Raw genomic sequence first — 21135 nt, 5'->3', positions numbered from 1 at the left:
GCTGTGGGGGCGGGGAGCGGGGCGCTGCGAGGCGGGGGCTGCACCCAGCCAGGGGATTCCCTGCTCCTGCCTGGGCTCTGAGGTGCTGGCGGCTGTGGAGGGGATCATGGCGCTCCCGCGTGCGCGCCGCCCGCCCCGAGCATGGAGCTGTGGCTGGGGTGGAGTGGGTGGGTCAGCACTGGGGATCCCGAGTGTTTTGCATCCTGGCAGGGCAGCCGCGGGGCTTTGTGCACTCCTGGCAGGCTGCCTCGGGAGTGCCCTCCGTGGTGGGAAAGTCCCTTTTGGATGTGAGCTGCTGCTCCCCAGAAATGGGTGCTGGGGCTGGAACAGCTGCAGCTTGCCCCCTTCCTCGTTGTCTGCCCCGAGCTGCCACGCTCCTCAGGGTCTGGGGGAGGAGGGGTTGACCTGCATTTTTCTGCTTTCTCATGGTGCCGGTGCAGCGTGTTCACTAGTAATCCTCTTCTCTCTCGCCTGGTGCTGGTGGCTGCAGCACGGATTTTCCTGCATTTGGTTGTGTCACGTGTGTGCTGTGCTGGGTGGGTTCCCAGCTCTCCTGCCTGCCTGGGGCTCAGCACCCAAGTACAGCAGGTTTGTGTTGAGCAGCGTGTGGCCATGACAAGGTCACTGTAGCCCTGTGTCTAAACAGCTTGTCCTTGGGGCCATGGCCTCCTGCTTGGGCCCCTGCTGTCGTGTGGCCCCTGCCCTTTGAGCGGCTGGCTGGTGAAGCGGGAAGGATCCCATGTTCCTGTCCTCCCGGAGGAGGAAGGAGCTGAGATGAGGCTCCCTGTGCTACCAAATAGGGAGAATCTGTGCAGAGGGGGATTCTCAACAGGCAGCAGATAGTCTTGTGCAGGGACGTCATTGTATGGTGATTAAAATATGCTGTTGGGATCCTTCCAGCTTTCTGCAGAGGCCAATTCTGCTTTAAGGAGATAATGGCTCTTTGCAGGCCTTGCAGTGGCCTCCTGCAGTCTCTCCCTGGCCCATTATGTAATTGGAGTGTTTAAGGTTCACTCAGGCAGAGGCTGTGGGCAGGAGAATGAATTGATTTCTTCTCGTGGGGGATGGGTCTCAAGGATCATGATTTCTGGTAGCGAACGTGTGTTTCAAATAATGCGTATTTCAGACTGAACAGGGGGAGCTAAAACTCAAGGCTAGACAAAGGTGATTGTTTCCTGGAGCAGGACTAGGGGAAGCTCTAGGAGGATGCTAGGAATTTCTCTGCATCTGGCCCAGAAAGTCATTTTGCTGCCAGTCCTCTGGCTCCAAGCACCGACGTGAAGCAAGCAGGGTGTCGCTTTGCTCTGGGTCTTGTGGATAAGTGTTGGAGGCAGCGACAGCAGCTGCACTCGGCTCTCGAGCTCTGGTTGCTATGTGAGAAGCTTCAGTAGTGCTGGCTGCTATCTCCAGGGAGGGACGGCAGAGCAGCCTCCATTAGTGCTGTGCTTGGGAGATGGCTGGTCCAGGCTCAGGGAAGGGCTTTGGCTTTTTCCAGGGCATTTTGGCAGCCCTAAACATAAGCATGTGCATCTGGGTCCCGCTGCTTTTTGCCACTGGGGTTGGGATGTCATGAGGGGGCTGCCTGGACCTTGTTTCCCACCTGTGCAGAAGCAGGTGACTGTGCTTGTGATTGTCCTGTAACGGGGCTGTATCCTCTGATCTGGGGTTGCCGTCTGTGCCTGACCCCCGTCTCCTTCCCCATCGGCCGTAGAGCCAGATGCTTTCCTTATTCTTTGTGCGTCCTTTCCATTGGCTGGGGCCCGTTTACCTTATTGACTGGCATTTCTGGTGTGTGCAGTGGGTGTGTGTCACAGACACTGGCCTGCTAATGCTGAGAGGGGATTTTCCATTCACAGATTAGAGAACAGTCAAAATGATGGCCTAGCTCAACTTTGGAACTGGCAACAGAATATAGTTGAAAGGAGTTTTTCTGGCTTTGCTGGGTCCTGAGCACAATCCACAGCATATTGCGTTTTCTCCAGTTGGACACCTGGCAAAGTGTGTGGGAAGTGCTTCCCTTCTGCTACGGGCTGCAAGGGAAATGTGCAAGCAGCTGCCCTTCTTCCCTCCTGCAGGAACCTGGAAAGTGGCCCCACAGCTGGCTCTGGCGTTGGGTCTAGGCGCAGGTTGTAGGGTCTGTGCCTGCATTGTGGTGTCCATCGGCTGCAGCCCACGTGCTGCCTATCTGATGTTGATAGAATTTCCTATTTAGGAGAAAAAACTGACATTCTTGGCTACTTCAATCTAGCTGTTCTGGATTTTGAGGTACCCTCTTGAATTAGTGAGCTGTAAACCTGCTCCAGTTAAGTCGTTTTAAAAAGTAGTGTAGCTCAACTCACTCACGTAATCCAAGTGAGAGGGAGAGAGACTATGCAAAGCAGAAATGCTGTAGTGTTGAAACTTCTTCCTGGACTGAAAAAACATCTGGTTCGTTCTGTTAAAAGATAGCCCTTCCCTCTCTTTTTTTTTTTTTTTTCCCCCAGAAAACATCAGGTTAATCCAATACTGTTAAACAAACTCCTCATCTTTATCTCAAACTTTTACATACATTTTTTGACTCAGCAATCATGTTTTTAAGCTAAAGCATTAGATAATTCATTATTGGTATGTGTGATTTCATATCTTGGGTGTTGTGGATCCCCAAATGGGGGGGGGGGGGGTGCAGAAAAAGGATTAATCTCCTTAATGGAAATGCAGCCACCTCTACCATGGAACATGACAGTTGTTCAACATGCAACATGTCAGCGGTAATTGCTCAATTTAGAAGTTGCCCAGGCCACCAGAACTAACCTTAGTCTCGCCAAAAATGCCAAGGGATCTTCAATGGCCGCAAGTCAGCCTTTGTTTACAGAGTCCCCTGACATCAGGATGGGGCGTTAATTCACTGTTTGCTGGGGAGGAGGCTGCTGCTGCATCCTGTCCAAAGGGCCGGTCCCTGGGTTGTCTTTTCCTTGGAGCTGATGTGAATGCCTCCCCGCTCAGCGAATAGTATCCCAGGTTACAGCCCGAGGTGGTACTGGTGCCTCCTGTGTGTACTCAATGCCCTTTTACAGGGAGCTGTCAGTTCCACTCAACTCCTATTTGGAGAGGCAAGTGTTTTAACTCAAGCCAGCATGGAAAACCATTTGTTAATGTAGCAATTTAAAAAAAAGTCTTTTTGATCAAGTTTCACTTAAGTCTACACTTTTTACAAATAAACTTTTGGGAAACAAGTCCAATAGAAATGTTCTGTGAAATATTGAACATGGTGGTACAAGAGCATCTGAAAATAAAATGAACTGGAGTCTGACAGAGTCTGTCTTTCATTGTCAAATCTGAGAGAAATGCAGTGGAGTAGATATTAAAATCAGCATTTTTATTTTATACACTTAAAATTATTCTTTAAAATTAATCTGGTAGCTTTACTTTAAGGTATTATAGTGATGCAAACATTAAAATGTACAAAGTTCAGGAGATTCAAAAGTCAGAGTTCATTCCGTGAAGTCACTGTTTCATTGTGCATTCTCACTGTATTCACTTATTCTTTGTTTCGTTAAATGCATAACCTAAGTGATCTTGCTAGGATGAGTTTTTAAGTCTGCAAGTCCGAGTATGTGCCGTAAAAGGATTGTGAACCACTTAATAAGTGTTGAACATACATTTAAATATACAGTATATGATATGGGTAATTGAAGACATGACAATTTCAGCTCCTCCGTCTTTGGATTTATTTTCCTTTAAATAAACATACTTTGTTAACAGCTCTTCCATTTGGTTTCCTTGATATGTTGAGTAAAAATCCTTGTGGTTATTAAGGCTGACATGGACTTTTAAAGTTCATGCTTGATTTGCATCAGTGGGACATGATAAGAGTTAGCTTCATAGCACCCTCTCTGCTCATGGTGTTTCCCCAGAGACCATTCTCTACGTTTGGGTTTGTAGGAACAGCTGTATCTTGGCAGCGGGAAAATGATACTTTAAAGAAAAATTATTAAAATGTACGGAGTACTGGATGCTGCAAAAATAAAGTACCTTGAAATAGTGATCTACAACTTTTCACATCTTTGGTTGTCTTTTTTCCTGAGTAAAGTTGCTGTTTTTACCAGGATTTTGCTGCTTTTGTGGCAACTCTCCAATGTTCCTGCAGCAAATCATCTTAGCAGCAGCCCTTCTCCCTGCTGAGCAGGGAGAATGTGCAGTTCTCCTGGCCCCTTCCTGAGCTCACAAAAGGGGTGGGCCTTACAAAGCTGCTGAAATCACAGCTAAGGCCCACTGAGCATAGTGAGAAACAGTTTTTCAGCTGCTCCCAGTTTATTTTTTGCTATAATATAGCAAAGATGATTAGCCTCTTGGAGGATGGGAACTTAAGTCTGGAAATTTTTGTTAATCCATTTTTCAGTTATTTTAAAAGTGGGGTTTTCCTGTGACTTAAGATGCCTGAATAAATTTTTCTTGGACTTTGCTGAATAGAGGAGACCAAGGCTGAAAAATTAGAGGCCCAAAGAAAGAATCTGCAGCAAATAAAAAAAGAAGTGACAGTGGAAGCCTACAAGTAACCTTAACGCTAGCTTGGCACTACAAATGCCATAAACTATCTACAGTGTTTCTGAGTTACCATGGTGGGAATCTAGACTCCCAGCTTTTTGTGTTTTAAAATATTTAGATAAAATGGTCCACAACTACACTTTTCCATGTGCTTATATTTGAGAGAATGAAAATGTGGTGGGTGGGGGAGGAGAAACACCTTCTTGTGCATTTGTCTCTTGCATTCAGCGTGGTGAAAGGATGGGGTGAAGTAAAGAAAGAAGGATGTGGGGTTGCACCTGCCACTGGGAAAGGTATGTTTAGGAATCCTCATGAAGCTGAAGCATCGTGTAAGGAGACAAAATTGTTGAAGTGATCTTGTGGGTTGTGCCAAATCCATCTTTGTAAGTCGATAATCTAGCTGGGTCATATTCCTCCTGGAACAGAGGTGGTCTCTCCACTGTACCACCCTTGACCCATACCAGCTAGATTTCTGGCTTAAAAACAAAATCTCTTTTGGGTGAAGATAAAAGTGAGAAACCTCAGCCCGGAAAGAATTTTGAGTTTTTTTTAATGGAAAATGGCTTTACAGTGGAATGGCCTTGTTGCCTGAAAGTGTTTTTGTACCCGGAAGAGTACTCAAAGGGCACTGCACTATGCTTTGGCAGTAGGTAGTGCATTGGTCATAACGGCATGCTTCCTTCCTGCTAGTCCTGCAGAGTCCCTGCTGTCTGAGAGCAGGGCCGCCTCTTGCAGTCTTGCTGAGCCACCAGGCAGTCTTTCACCTCTTATAAGAGTGGTACAAGAAATGGTTTACAGTGCTACTATGCAGACTACTCGTGAATTCTGAAGTGAGCCAGTGTAGACTGCAGGGCAGTGATAGGAAGTGAATGAGACCATGCATTTTAATAAAAGTGTTCCCCTGGATGCTGCTGTACACAGTGGTGTTTTAGTTAAGGTGGAACTTGGCGATTTCTTGGCAATACAGAACAGCATAGTAGCAGGTTTTGCAGAGACCTTGTCACGATTGTGTATGACACTGGCATTGGGTTTTGTTTTTTTTTTATGTGGTGAATAAGCATCATTTTGGAAACTCTGAATGCCTTCAAGATTGACGTTTGAGTGTGTGGGTCAGGGAGCTTGTTGAAACCTGAAATGTGTTGCTCTTTAAGAATTTTTAGTCATTGGGGGTTTTGGTTTTTTTTTTTTTTTCCTATCGCCCAGTGCAGTGTTGGGGTGAGGAAATGCAAAAGAATCTGGTGGAATCTGACAAGCACGCTTCTACTTGGGTCCCACAGGGAGACGAGGTGGCTCTGCTTGAGGCCACGTCAGTATTGGGCAATGGGTAGGGAACATGTCTCCCGGTTCCACTGGGCTCTCACCCAGATTAATGGAAGAGTATGAGAGCTTTCTAGGGTCTAACATCTTTAATCTCCATGGCCCTTTGCCCAAGTCATTACTAAGGTGATAAGTGTCTTCCTTTTCTTTTGAAGGTACTGAGTTCAGATGCTTTTAAGATGGGTGGGATATATAGGAGTCGGTTCTGGTTGGATTTCCCTGACTTCTGGTCCTGGTCCTAGTCCAAGCTCTCATCATAGAATTAGTGGATATAAGGGTGGGAAGAGAGCAGGCTAGCCTGCCCGGTGTCTGATACTGTGTTAGGATTGAAGCGGCTCAGGGTCAGCGGCTGCCAGGAACTCCATGTTGGGCAGTTCACTTAATCTGCATCTCAGGGCTTGTCTGCACAGGGAAGTTAGTGTGCAATAAGCCAGGGCGTGAATTTACAGTGGACTGTTTACTCACTAGCTTCCCATCGGAGCTCTCGGTGCATGCTAGGGCCTCACTTCCTGTCTCTGATGCCAGGCGACAGCTGCCGGAGAGCACGCACATCCACGCACCCCTCCTGGCTGCGGCAGCTGCACTCTGCAGCTAGCTCCCTGCGTGCTGGGAAGGCCTTGCCTGCGGAAGGCCCTGCAGCCACCAGCAGAAGGCACAGACTTGTCTCCCCATGCCTCTGCTAGTGCTGGGTGCTGCTTGGCAGAGATGATTTTAATTCTGCTGGGGAAAGGTGGGTGCGGCCATGGGAGAAGCGCTGTGGGTGTGGATGTGCTCCTTGTTTTGCTGGCAGGCGAGGCTGAAAGGTGATGTGGCTTCAGAGAGGGGCAAGTTACTGTGATGAGCATGTCTGGGAGGGGAGCTGGTGTAAATCTGTGCTTCTGCTTGCTGTGCACTGCCTGCCCCTTATAGGTCAGCCCTTACTTCTCCTTTTACAGACTAGGGGACTTCCTTTCTCCCTGCTTGTCTGTTGATGTTGTAAGCTAATAGGAGCTTTTATACTGTCTAGATACATATTCATAAACGGGCATATCCTGTTCACTGGAGCCCTAATCACTGGCACCTTTCGGTGGTGGTGTGATACGGTTGCGTGTAAATTGTTTCAACATAGCAAGCAATCTTTTATTTTTTTAAATATATCCTTAAGGAATGTAAGTACCCAGATTTACTAATTTATGCATCCCAGTCACACCACACAATCTGCATATACAAAGCAGTTTCTGTCCATTTCTCAGAAAATATATGATAGTAGGAAGTTGTAATGATGTTGCATTACTCCTGGAAAATGTATTACGAAATATCAGTTGTTATATTACACTGCCACCACATGATCTGCTTATCAATAGGTGGATAAAATATATTTTTGTGAGACTTTATTCATTCTTTCTTAGTTATTAGCAGATCCCCTCCATGCCAGTGACTCTCCTAGTCACTAGCATGGACTTGCTTGTGTAGTATCTAAGTGCTGTAGAAAGCTGAATGAATGGCTGAGACTGTCCTGCAATCTCACCATCAAAGTTATCCCTAGAAATGAAATAGCAAGAGTGCAGACTTTCGTAGCATTTAGGTAGCTGTGCCAGAGAGAATGTGTATGCAGAATCAATTTGGCTGCAGGAGGAGGGATCTTCCAACCTGATCCAGCCAGGAGAGTTGCATTAGAAATGTGTCTGGACCCAAGTCTAATTTGTGTAATGCAGTGAGTTGTAGCTGCTCAAGTTTAACATGGAGGGGTGCCCTATGTAGGCCACAGCTCCCGGCATGTAATGCTCCATACAGGCATCTCGGTCTCATTGCATGCTGGGATTTAGAGTCTTTTATAGCAGAATATAGCTTTTTGGCTGAAGAGCTGAACTCTGGAAGCACTTTGGCTGTTCTTGGGCTGGAATTCAGTTATTTGCAGCTTTAAGATGGTGTGTAAAGCTTCTAAATGGACTTGCACTATAACAGTTAATGTGAAGCATGTAGTATCACCTGTTACCACTGGAAAAGGCCCTTGATTGATTTTGATAGTGAATTTTTAATTGCTGCAGTTCTGTTGGGAGCCCCAAGTTAACTTGGTACAGTATGTTAGTCCAGTGGTCTCTCAAACCTGGGTCACGGCTACAGCTTGCCAGCTCGCCAGAAGTTGGAGCATCTCACTATAAAGGGCCTGTTGTTAGCGTGCTCTGCATCACAGGATGACATCTGAGGCGGAGGGCCCGGCTTACTTGGTTTCATGTTAGGTTTTTTCCCTGTAGTGTGGGTGATTGCAGAGTTTAAGTGCTGGGATAATGCAGATCTTGACAAGCAATAATTGAGCCTAGGGCTCTTTCTTCAGCTTGCCAGTGGCCCTCAGTGACAGATTCCACTGAATAGTGAGGACACTTTCTCATTTCTTTTTCCTCTCTCAGCAGTGTATAATGGTGTTTTTAGGAAGCGAGATGCTGATCGAGTTGCAGGGCAGCACTGAAACTATCCCTTTCACAAAATGTCATCAAACACGCAAAGGAAATGCTGGAAAAACAGAAGTAGTTTTTCCTCTAACTTGATAATCCTAGATGTTTTAACCATGGCAGGTGTGAGACTTCGGGTTGATAGTAGCCTTTCTGTGTATCTGTGAAATGTCGTTTGTTGTCACTGTTAGAGGTGGTGGTGGTTGTTGCTTTTTTTTGTTTCCAAAGTGCTTTGGACACAGCACAAGTTTGTGACGAGCGCTAGAGATTTGAGAACAGAGGTGCCAGCAGCTGGAATGGGATCCAGCCTCTTGGTGAGGATGGTCCTTGATTACATTTTAATTGAAAGTCCTTCCTCTGTCAGTTGGAATGTACAGAAAGGTTTAAAAAATGTGGCGATGATAGTCCGCATCAACCATCATAAAAATGAGCAGAAGAATCAGTGCGTGGCCATAGGAAGGCTAAGGCACGGGAGTGCACTGTAGAGAGAAGCAGCTATTCCCCAAAATACCCTACCGTGAGCCTCTTTTTTCTTTAACTCGCATCTGCCAGCCTGATCTGCTCTCTGCTGCAGAGCTGACACCAAAAAAGGAAAGGGGCTCTTGAATAGGGGCTCTTGACATGGAAATCATCGTGATAAATGACCTTTGATACAGAAGCTTGGGACCCAGGGCTATGACTGGCAGGTCAGATCATGGTCCTCTGGAGAAGCTACTTTCTTTCAGTAAGAGCCCATTAGCTCTTAGCTGGTTCATGTGGGGGGGTTGGAGCTAAACAGGCCAAGAAATGAATCGTCGCAACTCGGCAGTGCCATTCTGATGTACCTCATCCATTTTCCCAGGTACTTGTTGGTGTGACTCATTTCTATGTAAACCTGAAAGAGCCAGTACAGCCTTTTGAAGCATTTCTGTTATTGTCAAAGTCTTCAGGAAAGACGGGAGCAAGCCAGTAAGTGGCTTCCATGTGTGTTCCAAAAGTGATGGAAATGTGTTGGGGGGGGTGGGGCACAAATGGCTTGCATCAGAAGAAGCTTGAGCAGGGGTGTGTGGTGTCACAGTGTGGGCACCACCATCACAGCCACACTGGCCAGGTAGGAGTGCCCTGTGCACCTTGTGCACAGCCAGACTGGAAAGGGCTGTGGTACGTGTGTGCGCGTCTGCCTCCATTAGGTTGTCTGATAAGCCTAAAGCAGACAGGAGGTCCTGGTCTGGCCACAGCCCTTCCTGGTCCAGCACTTCCCCCATGTTCCTCCTGGAAGCAGAGGTGGATGGAATGGGTCAACCTGCCCTGTGCTGCACCCCTGTCTGCGAGATGCCGTGCAGGGCCAGACCGAGAAGGGCTGCAGCTTGAGTGGGAGGGCACCCCTGTCTGCTTCAGGCCTCTTGCATAGCCCTGGGGGAGGCAGGAGCATGCACGTGTGCCGAAGACCTTCCCCATCCTGCTGCATGCAAGGCACGTGGGGCACTTTGACCTGGCTGCGGCAGCAGCACAGTAGTGCTTCTCAATTGGGCCCAGGGCCAGATTAACGCATAGGCAAGCTAGGCACGTGCCTAGGGCCCTCAGTGAAGAAGGGGCCCAGTTGTGCTTATTTTACATAGTATAGTTATTGTGTGAAAAACAGTAATATAAATATAGAGTATTAAGTAGGGGCCCGTGAGTTTGTCTGCCTGGGGCCCACCAAAGGTTTAATCTGGTCCTGACCAGGGCACCTCCAGTTTCAAAGACGTTGTGGAGAGGTGCCCCAAATCAGAGAGGCTGAGAACTGCTAGGCTGGGAATCAGAAGTGCCTCGAGTAACCAGAGTTTTTGTAAGCTTCCATTAGCACTAAAAAGCTTAGGTTTAGGCCTGCGTGTGAGTACAGCTGTACTGCTTCGAACGAATGCATTCAAAGTCTGGCTCGTTAAACCAGTTCAGAGTCTCTGTGTTGACAGCTTAAATCGGGGTGGGCAAAATGCAGCCGGGCGTCCAGATGCAGCCTACCAGGCCATTGTATCCGGCCTGCGGGGACCCTAAAAAATTTAGAAAATTAATATTAATGTGCCCCGGGCTGCCTGTCACGCGGCCCTCAATGGCTAGCCAAAGCTCAGTAAACGGCCCTCTGCCCGAGGTAATTGCCTGCCCCTGCCTGAAACAACCTAGCTTGTATCCATAAATGACCAAGATAAGTCACTGGTTTACGCAGAGGTTAAATTGGTTTGAATGGACTGTTTCAGTTGCTGTGCCCAGTCCATCCACAGACTGGATCCAGCTTGTGGGTTCACACAGGGCTCAGAAATTTGGTGGTGAGGGGAGGTGGCAGTGTTAACTGCCACAGTTTCCTACCCCCTCTCCGCCCGCCACATTTTCAGACCTGCAGAGAGCCCCATGTGCCAGATGACACAGTTGTGGGACAAATTTGGCCCTGAGGATAGGGATTGAGTGCCCCTGGACTGTTTAGTGGGTTATGGAAGCTGATTTCAAATCTGCTTTATTAAAGTACTGCGACTTGTCCTTGCCTGCTCCATAGTCGTTGGGATCTGGTGGATATGGTTTGCTAATTGCAGGTTTAGATTTGTGTCTGGGGTAATTGCAGGTTGCATGGTGAGACTTAAATGCACTGTGCCCCTCTCTGATGATAATACACCCTGTTCTTGCTTTTTATTTTGGAGCTCTTAACATGCTTTATTAGGTGGGTCAGTATCAGTGACCCAGTTTCACAAAAAGGGGAAACCAAGGCACAGAGGAAGAAGGGGCTTGCATGATGTCACCTTGGAAGTGGTATGGCAGAATGGGGTTTCTGGTTTCCTAGTCCAGTGCTTTATCCAATAGACCACACTGCCAGCTACTTGAATTCTGAAGATCTGCACAGATCCGTGCTGAAAAATGAAGGTTTTTATTATTGGCCTGGGTGAAGTTGATGCATTATGGAGCATTCACGCTAGCAACACTGTTGTGTTTGCATTCACTCTCCTGGCCACACATCACAGGATAGTACGATGGTGCAAGAGCACTGAGCCCTGGCAGTGACGATGCATGGCACAGCTGTTATGCATGAACGCTTTGCAGCAGTTGGCGTGCTGTGGGACACTGGTGGGAAAACCAGGCGTAATGCTAGCTGGTGTGTGGCTGTGGTGTGTGCCAGCACTGGAGTGCTCCGAGGGAGCAGAGGCAAAGAACTGTTATTTGTACTTGCATGCATTAAGTACAAAACTGCCTTGAGCAGGTTTGTAGGACGTTCCAGCTCATGAAGGATTCTTGCAGTAGAGTAATGGCATTATTTAGTAAGTCAAAATTCCCTAGTGACTGGCCCCTGTTTTAGAAAGCCCTCTCCTGTCTGGCAAGATTACGCGGGCTGACTAGGGTCTTGAGACTACTTTTCCCACAATGGGGAGGTGAATGCAGTAGGAAGGTAATGTGTGCGTGGAATTTGTTATCTAAGCCCTGTTTGGGGGATGCATCAGAAAAGGGAAGGGGAAACTAAACTTAGAAAATGCTGGCATGGAGGACTCAGGGAGGAAGGAGCTGGTGGCCTTTTTCTAGAATGCAGCCTCTGGTCTGTCTTAGTATCTGATGTCTCCTACTAGTTGTAACATGGTCACTTCTCCTTGTGCGGACTGCTCGTAATCCAAACCATCATATGTCTCCTTCCTGAATACAGGGAATAAATCTCTGGTGAAACCTGCCTGCACAAAGTGGTAACAGGCAGCTTGTCTCCCTAGGAGCGGAGTCTTACTTCTGAGTACACAGTGTCCATGACACTGCCAGTCTCGACTCTTTGTGTACTGCCTCTGGCTTTGGACCCTGGTCCATGTGCTCTTGTAGGAGAGGCTTCCAGCTGTTGTCAAGGCCTGGGCAGCCTGTGACATGGGCCTGGTCCCCTGTCAAATGCATAAGTTCCTATTGTCTCTCCTTCCCTATTATATTGATATCGCGGTGCTGTGCACCAGAAGTCTGGGAATTCCCACATAAAGAACTGTTATGACTGGATGCGTAAAGGCTGAAAGGCCCCTCTGCTTTCAGAATTGAATGTAGCTCTTACTCAGGGAAAGCCCACGTGAAAAAGTGTCATTTGCATCCGTTTCTGTCCCATCATCAAGTCCGCTCCTGCTACAGGATGGGAGCAAAGGGGGAGAAAGAGCTCTTTTTTAAAATACTTGAACTGCTTGGAATCATAAAATAAAACTTATGAATACTGTAGATAAATAGGTAATAAATTCAGAGTTGAAGTTTAAATCTTTGAAGTCCAGTAATCTCTGGAAATGGAAATGCATAGTTAAGATGACCTAAATAAAAGGAACTCGGAATGAAGATGATGCACTGAGAATAAATTGAAGTTTCTGAACAAACCTCAAAACCTGTAATAAATGTTAATCTCATCATCAACTAAGGACTACGGTATCTGTGTTTGTGAGCACAAAGGGTGGGCCTGGCTCAGAGTTTATGGAAAGATGCAGTTTCTCAATAGATTTATTCTTAAACCAGTTCTGCTTAATGTCTTTTTTTTATCAGGAGTCTAAAAGATATAAAATCTTTGCTGGGATAGTTTGCAGATGACAGATGAGAGGACTAATAATGCAGCTTACAGCTACAGAAGACTCAGTTGCCTATTTAAATGGTCACAATCCCACAAAATGTGTATTAATTTATCCGGATGCCAAGTAGTGCATCTGGGAACAAGGAATGGGAGGCACTGTCCTGGAAAGCAGTAATTCAGGGAAGCACTTGAGGGCGTTTGGAGATGACCACCCCAACGCCAGTGCTTTGGCTAAAAGAGCTAATGTGAGTGTTGGATATGTAGAAGGAGAATATGGAGTGGAAAGGGGATGATCTGGCTTCCGCACACAGCAGCAGTAGGAGTGTGCGCACTGGCAGTTACCATGGAGCAGCTGGTAAAGCCCCTCACTAATGAGTTTGTGTGCCCATCCCCAAGACAGATGTGGAAACACTGGAGAGAGTTCAAAGAGGGCCACAGAAGTGATCCAGGGGCTGGGAAGGCTTAGGGCTTAAGGAGCTCAACTTACTCATCTTCTTGCGGGGAAGGATGAGAGGTGCCTTGACTTTGGTGTGCAGGCAGTTGCAGTCAGCCAACGCTTCCGTGTGTGAGGGGTTTTTAGCTTTGCTGACAAAGGCGCAATAAGATCCTGTGGATGAAAACTGAAGTAAGAGAAGTCAAGTCATATCTTTATTAATTCATCTGTGTATAAAACCAGCTGTAAACCCTGCCCCTTTTCAAATGAGCAGCTCAAACCTCCATCCAGAAGTGACAAGCTTTGTCCTCTGGCCATTTAAGCTGTTCTGAGCACCCCGGCAGGTGAGAGAGGCCTATCTGTGAAACAGCCATTGTATTCATGTGGCAGCTTTTCCAACTTCCTGGTCTCCGCAGTAAGAGCTTGTAGACCTCTTTCACTGATGTATAAAAGTCAGATATGAAAAATAATGTATCTCAAAATTGGCATGAATGGTAGACACAGTTATGTCTGTAGTCTCACAAGTTGGGGTTTCTTTTTCATTTTAACCTCAGCTGTGAATTTTCTGATTTTCCAGCACTGATTTTATAGCTACAGAGCTACCCCTAAGTGCTCTAATATTTTCTTTCAATTCAGCTGAACAGGTGTTTTCTTGCCTGTGAATTTTCTTGTATTTGGCCCAGTGCTGAAGACCTGTGCAAAGGCAGGGTCCGCTGCACGCAGAACTGTTTGGTGGCATCTCCCTGGCTTTTGGGCAGCAGTTTCCTGCAGAGCTTTGGAGTCTGTAGGCTCCTTTGCCTTATGCTCCATTTGCAGATTTGTACAGGCCATACCTGCACCTTCCACTCTCGTCATCCCTTTACCTGTTGTTTGGCCCGATGCCGACTGAGTATCTGTGCTTTGCAGGCTGCCTTGGCCTCAAGTGCCTCTGAGCATCTGTGGCGTTCCCATGTAGCCCTTAGGAGCAGTTACCTCTTGCAGCCATTCTTTCTCCTCTCATGATTCCCCTGTTCTTTCCCCTTTGTCATTTTTGGTGTTGGCTAACTGGCAGGCCTCCCTGCTTTGCCTTCATCCATCTTCCTGCCTGGTTTCCGTCTCAACTGCTGTAGACATCCCTGAGTTCTGAGGGAGGAAGGCCTCTCGCCTGTGACCCTGAGAAGTTCAGTAATTGGGGAATGTGTGGTGGCTCCAGCCTTACTCCAAGTGCGTGAGGGTCTGTGATTCTGTGTCGGCTTTGGAGCACTCAAGTGATGCGCAGCGTTGCTTTGTGGTGCTTACTCAGTGCTGGCTCCTCGACTAGGAAGCAAGGAAGGGAAGGACTTCAGTAATTGTCCTCTGACAAAGATGGGATTCTGCAGAAGGAAGCTGTGATTTGCACATTGAACCTTCCTTGGAAAATCTTAGTTGTTGCTTCTGTAGGAAAGGCATTGTTTAGAAACGGAGTTTCCTTGTTGCACTGCTGAAGGCATTCCTGGAGTATGTGGGGGTAGAAGAAATCAAAGGCTGGATCAGGGGTCAGCACCGTTTTGGGGCCGTGCCAAAAACATGAGCAACCTCAACTTGTAAGAAGTTGGCATGCCAGGGGAGGGCATCAGAGGAGCTGCGCGGGGCCTGATCCTTGTTGCAGCAGTGCAGCCCTGGCCCGTTTCCCCACCGTCTGCCCATTCCTGGGGTTACCTACCCCTGGGCTATGACACTTGGGGAGCAGCACTGGAACCTGTGCGTGGCAACACCTTCCGTGCCTGATGTAGCCCCTGCTGCTAGCAGCCTTCCCTGTGTAAATGTGCAGGAGGCATTCCCAAAGAGCAACCCAGAAAAGGGCTGGGATGGCTTGGAGGAGACCTACTAGCCAGGAAACTGAGGCAAGGATAGAGCAGCAGAAAGCCCCTGGTTTCACAGTACAAGCTGGGGGAGGAAGAGAGAAAACAGCTCTCGCATTCCAGCAGCCTGGGCGGGTGAGCGGCGAGGTGAAGCCCCAGTGCAGGGTCCAGGGCCTGGGGTCAACGCTGAGGGGATTGTGGCCTGCAGCAGTGCCAGGGGGCCGGGTTCACCACAGCAGTGTTCCCAGGGCTGTCGTGACAGCCTCTTCCTTGTTTTTTTTCAGCTTGTGATGTGTGGGTTTGGTCTTGTGACTAGCAAATGCATAACGGGCTTTCCCAGCTGTGTTGCCCTAAGTGTAGGAAGTGGCTGGAAGTGCTTCAGTGTCGCCCGTGTCTGGGAAAGCAGGTCACGGAGGTCTGTCATAGGATCTTCGTGAAGCGGGGATGCATCAGGGCACTGCAAGGATCTGAACTTTGTGAAGCCTGGCAGCATGCTGGCAGGTCTCCCCAAGACTTGCTACCCAGGAGGAGTTCACTGGTTGCTGTCATTTCTAGGCCATTGCAGACGTCTGCAGCATGCCCCCAAATATTTGTCGTCATCGCTGCGCACTGCAGCATGCCGAGGCTTCTTGGCTGGCCCCGCTGGAGATGTCTTGGAGAAGTTGGGATGCAGCAGAAATGTCTGAGTATAGCAGAGATCAACATCTATTTCTCATTATTTGGGGGTTTTGGAAAGGTTTGTTTTAATAACCTCTCCTCTTGCTGACAAATGGTGGAGCTGCGGGCCGCAGACCACACAGGCTCCTGCGGACCGGCCATTTCCAGATGCTCTGGGTGGGGGAGGGTCAGCTCCGGCTGCTAATGGAAAGCGAGACGGAACCGTAACTTTGGAGTGGCTGCCGCTGCTCCATAATTGCCGCACTGTGTTGTGTTGCCATGGTTCCCTGCGCGGCTCTGCATGGTTTCCTGGTTTCTGAGCGTGGGGCGGTCACTCCCCGGCAGCAGAGCTGCTCTACATGTTTGGGGAGTTCAGACTTGCACTGGCAGGAAAGTGGTTACAGGGAGATCCAGAGTTTGGCTTTCCCGATTTGCAGAGTAGCTGCATTTGGCCCCGTCTGCCCCCGAGCTGCGTCTCGGGGCGCTCCAGCGTGGCGGGTGGACTTTGCTGGCCTTTTCCTACGATGTGATCCCTCTTTGTCTTTCAAGCAGCGCTCAGAAGCGAGAGGCGGCTGACCCGGGGATCCCCGCAGTCGAGCTGGGGTGCGGGCCGGGGCTTGGCTTCAGAGCGTTGTGATCAGATCCTCGTCTGTGTTGCCATCTGCATGGGCTCTGAATAGCTCTGGCGCAGACCTTGTTCCCAGGGTTGCATCATCTCTGGGAGAATGGCCAGGTCCGGAGCCCGAGCACAAAGCCTTTCTGAAGCAGATGAAGCTTATTCTGTCTCTGGAGTATCTCTTCCCCTTCCTGCTGGCCTTTCCGCAGGATTCCTGAGACAGACTTGTTCTGAGAGCCTCTCACCAAGTCAGCTGCCTTCTCCCAGCTGCTTCCTGCACACCTGGCTGATGCAATGTCTGCTTTGAAACCTGCTGGAATCGGCTCCGGCGCGGTTTTGTTTGCCCTTGCGGGGAGTGGCTGTCACGTGGGGGCCGGAAATAGGCCTATAAAGGGCACACCGCCAGTCTGGCCGTCGGGAGCCCTTGCAGGGAAATCCTTCTCGGCCTTCCCCACTGCAGCTCCTGGGGTGTTCGGAGCCGGTGAATTCTGCCGATCCTGGTTCTATGGTCAGCAGCTTCCTGCGACTCTGCGTGGACTACTGCTTGGGCTCTCCTGGGAATCGTAATGCTGTTAAAGTTTGAATTACATCCTGGCTATTGCCTTCTCTAGCTGTTTCCCTCTACTTACAAGTGGCAGAGGGGTTTTGTTTGCTTTTCTTTCTTTCCTGAAAGATTTGCAATGTGGTGGCTGCACCAAGTTTTCTCCCTACAGCTCCACGTTCTCTTTTGCCTGGCAGTCTTTTTAACCTAGGGCTTGTCTCTACAGGAAAGTCGTACCAGTCATACCGGTACAGGCCTCCCATGTGAACACCCTTGTACTCAACAGCAGTGACGTGTTTTTTCAGACGCCCTAAGCTATAAACCAGTGCTACTCGGGCCATGGCTCCTGAGCCACAAGTGGTCCTTCAGCTCGTCGCTGGCGGCTCTTTCCAGGGAATGCTATTAGAGCATTTTTCCTGCATTCCCTGCTCTCTAATTGCAGGCGTTGCGTTTTATCAAACGGTGTCAATAAAACTTGGCCTTTTATTTTCAGTTGTTTAGAACAAGCCTGTAGACACATTTAGTAAACTATAAAACCACTTTTTTGTTCTGGCTCTTTGGTTACCACTGACTCTTCATATGCGTCTTAAGCCAGATTGGGCTGAGTGTTGCTGAGCTAGCCCCGAAGTAGCAGTTTCATGACGGAATAGGCACGTCCACATGAGGAGTTAAACCAGTATAGCCATGTCAGTTTAATTTCACACCTTCTGTTACACCGGGGTGATGTTCCCCTGCAGGCAGGCCTCTTCACAAATTTAACCCTTAGCTTGCTCTTAGCTTTAGAATAATACCAAAATGTTTTAAATCTGTGTTTTCTTGCTCTTGTGACTCATTGAAGCATCTGATGGTCTGGGAAGAAAGAAGGACAGAACTATAGAGAAGAGAGACGTATTAGTTTATCCCTCTGCCTGAAAAATGCTTTTTTTCTACTGTTGCCCCCAAGTCAGTGTTCTTAGACTTAAAAGGCGAGAGATGGTTCTCTTGGTTTGGTTGGGCTTTTGGCAGTTTGTCTACCTTGGGCATTTGATAATATGTTGTGCACATTTGGGCCCGTAGTCAGTTTTGCTTGCATGGTCAATCAGTTTTCGCTCTAGTTGCGGGGAGCCTTTCAGCAAGAGCACAGATACTCCCCTGCAATCACAGGGACATGTAGATTGACAAAGGCATGCTGGCAGATGTGGCTCCTGAAACTACTTTTAACTGACTTCCAAGTTGAAAAGACCCTTCTTACATGTATCTGGCAGTTGACCACTCTGCCGCATCCCTTTGGTGACTATGTGATTTGTGTTCAGAGGAGGCGGCAGTATAATCCCCTGGCTTTAGCACAGGAGTGGGTCAAGTGTCTGTAACCATGGCTCAGCCTCCTAATTAGGCATGTGGGTCCAAACGAGTTTCTTCACTTTTGTGTTTGACCTTCATAGATGGAACAAGAGTTGCGCTTCACCAGTCTGCGTGGAGGATTAACATTATGAAGCGCTAGCACGTATGCACATGTCCAAGCCCATGTCCTCTCAACACCCATCTTACTGTGAGAGTTCCCTTGATTTCTACCGAATCTCATCCTGTCCTTGCTCACTCAGAGTGACAAAAAACACGGTAACAGTTCTGGCCTCAGCTGAGTGTCTCCTTGCCTCCCCTTTACGTTGGTACCATTTGCCTGAACACTTCTTTGTTATGGGTTTCACAGTTCTGTATGTTCAGCATCTTGATATTTCCATCTAGCTTATTTTTGTTGCTCTTACACACCATCCAGAAATGTACAGAGTGTTTTTCAGGGCAGGTGGAAGGCAGGTCTTTTGGGCAGAAGACACTGTAATCTGGATACCGTGCAGAAGTTGGAAGCAAGGGCCCTGCAGTGGCTGTGCAGTTAATCGGTTTGGGTGGCACGTCTCCCATGTTTCCCCAGGTGTTCAGGATCAACCTGGAGGTCCCCAGGCCTGGGTGCAGCACTCCAGCTGGGCTCGCTTCAGAGCTGTGTTTGGAAGGATTCTTGCCTCCCTGCTTTGTGACACGGCTTTTGCATGCATCCCGACACTATATTGGGGTTTTTTGCTACAGAGACAGTTGTCAAACTCCTGTCTGGTTGGCAGGGAAGAAGCGGGGCAACGACCCCTGTGTCATTTTTTGGGTTGAGACTGCTCTGGGGGGCACACTGGTGGCCTTCACCCTGCCCATAACAGCTTGCTCACCTCTCTGGAAACAGATCTGTGCTATTGGTAATTTGGTGTCTCCATCTATGATTCCTTAGTCTCTTAGTGTTCCTTCATCTTGGGTTTCTCTCTCCTGAGCAGAATGTATACTGTGGGGGGAAATAATGTGGAAGTAGTAGCTGCCTTTTTCCAAGTTGTCTCTGTTATTTTCATGCGTCCAATCTTGAGATCAGTGGTTCTCAACCTTTTTAGACTGAAGGCACCTGTTCATAGGCTTGAGGCACCCTTGGAAAATGCCAACTCTTATTTTTCACTGTTTGTATTTTTTTGAAAAATAATAGAGCAGTTCTCTTTTTGCAAAGAACTTAGAACGGCCACAACAGGTCAGAACCCTACGGAGTCCTGTTTGAAACCTCTGGGTTATCTTGTCAATCATGTTTGTACACCTACTCTCTGCAGTGCCCCCAAAAGGGTCTCAAGAAGCCCCAAGATGCTACAGCACCCTGCCCTAGATTCCTCTGTATTATAAAATATTAGTTACTTTTTATTTTAAGGGTGTAAGCAGCCCCCCCCGGCCCCAGGTTATTCACAGATTATGAATCTGGAAGGAGCCATTGTGCTCATCTAGTTTAATCTACTGCACAACATCAACCATAGGGTCTGCTCAGAATAATTCCTGTGTGGGTTACAGCAGAGGTGTAAAACAAAACCAAAAAATATCCAATCTTGCTTTAAAAGTTTCCATTGATGAAAGTCCACTGCAACCCCGTCCAATTTATACCCGACTTCTAGTCTGAGCGTGTGAGCAAACTGGCACATTGCACAGTGTGAAAACAGCTGTAGATCAGCTGATCTATCATAACTGTCTTTACATCCACTCCATCCTGTGCTCTAGCTTCTATTTACCGTGGGATAGAGCAGGCCTGCAAAATATTGACTGTTGCATGGCTCCACCCGGAACCTGGTATCATCTGTTCATCTTTCCACCTCAAGAATGGGTGCAGTTTCAACATCCTGCCATTGAAGCCACTGGACATTGTAATGTCTTTGTCTACTAGACTGAAAAGCCCGAGCAATATCTGTTCCACGTTAAGCTAATTTCGTAACCTGTTTTATTAAGCTAAACTGAATGAGTTCCTTCAGTCTCTCCGATTCTTGAATGATCATCATGGCTCTTCTGTGAGTCCTTCCCCAAATATTAACAGCCTCAAGGTGCAAATGCAGCGTTCCAGTAGTGGTTGTACCCGTGCACAGTACAGAGGTAAAGCTCCCATTCTCCTAGTCATTAATCTCTGTTCATGTCTCCAGTGGTTATATGCTAGCCCAGTTGGCCGCAGCCTCTCACTGGAAGCAGTAGGATCGGCTCCCTATCCTCCATGACCCGTAGATCTTCAAAGTTGCTGCTTTCAATGGTAGTTCTTCAGATTGAAACCTAGATGTGGCTATAGGTCACCATATTAAAAATGTATTGTTCACTTGAGCTCAGGTTACTGAGCAGTCCAGAACTGTCTGTGTCAGTGATCTGTTGTCTTTATTATTTATCTGTCCCCCAGTTTTTGTGTTACCGGTAAATTGTCAGCAACGATTTTGTTTTCTTCCATATGATTGATGAAAATGTTAACTAGCATGGAGCTGATAATTCTAGCAGCAATTCTAGGCATTACTGGATACCCATATGCTTGCCACTTCGCGAGTTTTTAATTCGTTTAATATACCATGTTCATTTTTTATCATTTTAGTTGCTTAATCAAAATGTAGTGTGATACCAAGTCAAATGCCTTGCAGAAGTCTGTCACATTAACATCTTTCTCTTTATAAACCAAACTGATAATCTCATTAAAAAAGATCTTAAGCAAGTTTGACAAAATCTATTTTCCGTAAACCCACATTGTTTGGCTTTAATTACAAAGAACTAGAAGATACTATCATTCATTAGTTATCTGCATTAACTGTTTGCTCCCTTCATTTAGATTTTCAAAGATTACTTGGCCAGCAACCGACTCACACAACACCCAGTGTTCCCTTCCTTCCCCACTTAGTATATATTCATTTATGGAACTTGTTTTGTTCTCAGGCCTTCAGTCGGTTTCAATCCAGTATGAATTCAGTTTCATGACACAGCATCAGGTGCTTTA

Source organism: Crocodylus porosus, unplaced genomic scaffold (assembly GCF_001723895.1).
Source record: "Crocodylus porosus isolate Cpor-Errol unplaced genomic scaffold, CroPor_comp1, whole genome shotgun sequence".
Taxonomy (NCBI): domain Eukaryota; kingdom Metazoa; phylum Chordata; order Crocodylia; family Crocodylidae; genus Crocodylus; species Crocodylus porosus.
This window is presented reverse-complemented; position numbering follows the sequence as displayed.